The sequence below is a fragment of the Mytilus trossulus genome, chromosome 9 (assembly GCF_036588685.1).
Source record: "Mytilus trossulus isolate FHL-02 chromosome 9, PNRI_Mtr1.1.1.hap1, whole genome shotgun sequence".
In the NCBI taxonomy this organism is placed as follows: domain Eukaryota; kingdom Metazoa; phylum Mollusca; class Bivalvia; order Mytilida; family Mytilidae; genus Mytilus; species Mytilus trossulus.
In genome coordinates this window covers 7,147,806-7,153,805 of record NC_086381.1, presented here as the reverse complement: position 1 = coordinate 7,153,805, position 6,000 = coordinate 7,147,806, and positions in this window count along the sequence as shown.

Here is a 6,000-nt window from a genome sequence, read left to right as displayed (position 1 = left end):
GGTTTAGTGAAACACTTAGAATTATCTTCAATATACCTTTCCTTAAAATGATTATTGTGTAGCTTAGGTATCCGATATAAGGATGAAATATCCTGGTATTCGTCCTTTGGATTAACACCAAAAGAGATTAGAACCGATTTGGGGTTTTCCAGGATCTCCTGCTTCGTAAACGTACTTCGTGTTAGGTTATAAATGTTTGATACTTCTTTATGTAGTTAAAGTATGTAAAACTATGTGATATACTGATAGTGTATGTAATTTCAAATATACTTTAAATGCACAATTATCTGTACTTGTGAAAATTGTATAAGAAAGAAAATACAATTGTCATGAGACATAAATACATCTTTTTTTTCAACCCACAACTAGAAACTATCCGTGCAAAAGTAATTTATCAATCATACAGAAGCGTGCGATTATCTACATAAAACAAATTAATATGCACGTGAATATACGGCAGGTTGTCTATAAACGTTGAACTAATTCTATTATTTGTTTCTGAAATATTTTACATTGACTTCTTAGTATTAAATTATCCAATGCTTATTCAAGGATGTAACATAGTAAAAAAAATCCTTTGTTGGTAACATGACAGATACTAGTTTCCCTGTTTTGAGGATAAATAGAGAAAGGCAGGTATGTTTAGGCTTGTATTCATTGCTCATTTGCAGTATCATTTACAAAAGCTAGCATAAAAGCACATTGAAACACATATATAAACATGCGTATACTTACATTCATAGTAGTATTCTAAAATGTATAAAAGAAAGAGTGCAGACATAAGTAAATATGCACAAATCTATATCTATGAAAAGTAAAATCACAAAAAAACTGTACTCCATGGAAAATGCAAAACAGGAAGTCCCTCAATAAATGACAAAAAAACAATTGACAAAACGCATAAAACTAGTGGACTACAACTGCTCGTGTCATATTCCTGACTTGGTGCAGGTACCGGTATTTTGTATTGTATAAAATGGTGAATACTATTACATGTATTTTCTTTTTAGGGACTTTCCTTTGTAAATTTTTCTCCGAGTTCCGTATTTTTGTAATTTTACTGTTTGCTGGAATCAACAAAGAAAATATATGAAATACATGCATATAATAGAAGAATCAATAAACTTCATCCAGTATTGACGGAATAACGAATGATCTGCACAAACAGACAACAACGCAATTCCTTGCAAAACAAAAACATATCTTGAACTTGCGCGTTTCGAGGATCTTAGTGATTCCTGAATGCGATTTTGTCAGTTCATTGCCACCTTCCGACCTGCATGAATATAATTATTCTGTCAATCAAAAAGGTAACATTTTTGCAAATTTAGTACGATGTTTTGCGTTTTGATTATTTATTAACATATGCAAAATCAAAGGTACTTTATTCAAATGATTTGCAGAACGTGACTTTGTCCCTTTTGATCAAATTACTTCCCTTAAGCCAGGGACATATATAGACGTCTATTTTAAGTCCTTGCTTAAGCTTAAGATTGAAAAATGATTTATTTTAGATTTGCGGATAGTCTTGTCATTTTCCGTCATGTATCCCAAACTAATGTATCTTTAAAAACTTCTTTTGGCGGAAATTTACAAAAATGATGAGTAATTTTTAGGGAAAATGCTTCTATACTATTAAACGAGAAGACCTCATTTTTGGTGTCGCTTCTCTTCCTTCCACAATAAATCAATCATCATGCCTCTGTGTCATAACGATAACATGTATAGTCGCATTTGTCATCCATTCTTATGACTATTCAGATTGAGTTATTTTGGGAGAAAAACGACAAAAAATGAGTCCGGATATGATTCCGTCAACAGACTGTCTTTTAGTCATAGATCATACTTCCGGTTTGAAACATGCACAACTACAACCAATCGTATGATAAATAACAAAAATGAAAAATAGATAAGCCAATCAGAGGGTTCTCCATATCATGGTGTTTAGATCGCAAGAACCACAACTACTATACCTCCTTAGAGAGGACAATTATTTTTCGCGTTTATCTACATGTAAACTACGATTATACTACTTTAATATATAGAGATTCTCTGTATTCTGTCTACTGTTTTTTTTTTAAATGTTTACTATTTAAGGGGTCATACCAATTGCATATATATTAAAATAAGTAAAACATGTGACACAAGTACAACCAATCGTAGAGCGTTCTCCATATCATGGTGTTTAGATCGCAAGAATCACAACTATTCTACCTCTTTAGAGAGGACAAATATTTTTCGCGTTTATCTACATGTAAACTACGATTATACTACTTTAATATATAGCGACTCTCTGTATTCTTTCAGGGAATTTTTATGTTAGTATAGAACGTCCCTGATTTGTCTACTGTTTTCTTTGAAATGTTTACTATTTAAGGGGTCATACCAGTTGCATATATATATTGAAATATGTAAAACATGCTCAACTTAATCTAAAACTACCTCGACCAAAAACTTTTACCTGAAGTGGGACAGACGGACGAGACGGACGACCTAACAAACGAACGCACGGATGCACAGACTAGAAAATATAATGCCAATAATTGGGGCATAAAAATTTATTGTTAAAAAGTGATTTGGCAAAAATGAAAGTAAGGTAGAGATTAGAGGTTAGCAGGAGTTTTTTGGGGCGTCGGGATCGGGTGTTTTTAAGCTCGGGATTTGGGGATTAATCCTTACGGGATCCGGAATATATTTTTCGATTTCGGGATATGAATTTCTTTAAATTCTGCATCTCGGGATTTCATGGTTCTAAGCCCGGGATTTCCCCTCCGACAACCCCTTAAATTAGCCTTAGTCGTTATTATTCATTTATACATGATTCAAATTCTACCATTGGCATGTTAATAAGGCTCTCAAAAAAAAGCACTGATGGATTGTCATAGAAGCATATTTTTTAGACTAATAATGGTCTATATATAAGCAGTTACATTTACTTCATGTTTGAAACGGTTCAAATTTTTAATTTGATTTGACTTTTACCAAACGAAAAATTGTAGCAAAGGAGAAGAATAATTGTGGTCGTAGGCCAGAAACAATAACAGATGGGAAACAAATATCGGACTTTGGATAAAGAGAGAGGGCTTTTGATACCTTTAATGTAATTCTCCATACATAATTATCTTTTACAAAAAATCATCCTACAACAGTTCACAAGCTGTATATGCCCGCGATTTCGCGGGTGTGTTCTAGTAAAATTAGATTTTTTTAGGAAATGGGAAGGTTGAAATCATCATGTTTTTAACTGAATATGGCCGAAAACTTAAGAAACCAGGTAAGTTTAAAGTTATTTAACTTTAAATTTCAGCCTACAAGGTGTTTCTTTATATGCGAACAAATCATGAACAATATCTTCTTGCAAATGTTTTTATTCTGTTTTGAATCTTGCTATTTTACGATTTTCCGTCATTTTGAATGATCTTAATAGGATTTAAAATCTAAATTTTAAATCAGTTATCGGTAGTGCTCATACCACTGTCCGTCGTTATACTACTTCGTCAAGTAATAGTATTTGGTTTCTAGTTGGATTATCGATCTTTGCAAGTGATTGATTTACCCGTAATCCTCCTTTTGACGTCGATATTTAGGAAAAACAGACGCATTTTTAGCCATGGATTTATGTTATACAAAAGTGTAGATTCCTATCTCCGGCTGAGGGGTTTACTTTTGGCTTAAGGTTATCATATGAAGGTTAAAAAAAAAAAAAGATTAAATTAAACTACCGCAAATAAATTTAATGTCTTAAGGTAGCACAATACAAAGATTTTTTTACTTCCAATCACTATCATTCGAAATGCTGTAACTTTCTTATGAATGCATAGAAAATAATAAAAGAGGTACATATAGATAGATATAAGATTAATCTTTTAAATGAATGTAATATTTTTATTATGCAATCATTATGTAATCAATTATTATGTAATTAGTGGCAAAATCTGGGTAAGGTCACTTGAATGAATTTAGCTCTTTCATCTCTTTAACTATATAGAAAATTTTAACGAAATCTTAATCAACACATCATGGGCTTCAAAAGGGTGTCTCAGATTGTCTCTATGGTATTCTATTATCTCATAAATCTCAAATTAGTTTAACATCCTAACCACATAAAAGAAGATAATGTTCAATTAGGTGTAAAATTTGTTCTATACATTCTATCTGAAATCTGAGACACTCTTTTGTAGATAATGGCCATAGGAACAACATATAATAAAATCAAGCCTCTAGGGATATCTATGCAGAAGCTAATTTCATTTGAAAGTGGAAATTTTATGAAAAATATTTTAGACACCGTTAACATTATAATTGGTTACATAATTGTTGCAAAATGCTAACATTGTATTAATTTGAAAGAGTAATCTGTTAGCTATCCAAAACTACCACTTTTATAAATTTTCAAGCATTATTAAGAAAGTTACAGCATTTTAAAACTTGGTAGTTGGAGTTATAAAATCTTTGTATTGTGCTACCTTACGGAAATTCGTATTATCATGTAAAATCAATCAAGTGCTGGGATTGGATACTTTTAATCTTATTAAATTTTTGTTAAATGTTAATTTGAACCTCTCAATTTAGCAACATTTTTTTTTTATTTATTAAGAATATATTAAAACCCAGCACTATATTTGATAAATAACAAGCAAATATCAAAATCAAATTTAATAATGATGTTGTTTCGTCCTGTAGTATTGACGTTATTAATGAGTAAATATTTTCAGATTCGAGCGTTGTATTTTCCAGGCTCAAGTAATGCAGGTGTGCATTCTCTGTCTCGTTTTCGGGTGATCCGTTCTCGTATATTGGGACCGGAAGCATTTATTATACCAGACATTCCTATGAACTTTCATATGGTCATTTCGAAACTTGAATAGACTTTCAAATAAACAATTCGATAGTTGATAGTACAGACAAGTTTACCCGGGCTTTAAATTCGTTAAACAGTTTCAGGAAAGATTTAGGTTTTGCCAAAGTATGGCTTTCGTCCTTGCTAGACTTTGTTGCTCTTACTGCATATATGTTAAATTAGTACACATCGATCAGGCTTGATCAGGCTTAAGCATTTACAATACGCTAATTGATTATGAAGACTTTACTTAAATTTATAGTAAGCGATGGTTTTGAGTGTTCAAGGTTGCTTCAGATGGACACTAGGCTGACTTTTTAAGAGAAATTGCATCGTATTTTGTCAATATTATCAGGTATATGAAGTTCTGCATACAAAGCTAGGCTATTACAGGCGTTTTTTTCCTAGGCTTGACATGGTCTTTTTATTCATGTTTGGGGAGTTGACAGTTCAAAATATGAGCAATACATGTTTTAAAAATTATGTTTAAATCAAGAATGATGTCAAAATTTACAAGAAATATGTAGAAATTCAATTGGTTTCATCTAAGACCGATCAGTTTGGTAGAGGGTTAACCATACACATTCCTGCGCAATTAGACAAAGGTATTTGTCCAGTGGCTTTTATTGCATTGCTATTTGCCAGATAGACTTGTAGTAGGTGGACCGCTATTTTGTCTTTTGATGGTTAGCTAGTTTGACTAAATACCAATTTTCTACAATACTCAAAATATCTATACATGCTTTAGGTATAAATATGCTCGTTGTTCGTCGAACTCATTCACCATAGGTATGGACCTATAATGGTTTAATTCTATAAATTGTGACTTGGTAGAGATTTGTCTCAATGGCACTCATACCACATCTTCCTATATCTATATATGGAGATAGCTTGTATCGTTACATATACGAATTCCCATTCAATTGTGTGTTTGTTGCTGATTCTCCTATAAGGGTTTGGATTGTTAGGTCTTCAATTATTAAGAATGTGATTATGGAACGACCGGGAGGAGCAAACTTGGCTTTGAAAAGGTCGGGAGTGAAAATTTTGTGGTAGGTTTGTTTTTACCGATGGATTAACTATCTCTAACTATCTCTAAGGTGAAGAATTATAAGATTTGAAGATCCTCCCAGGTATATTATAGTGCACATTGGGAAATG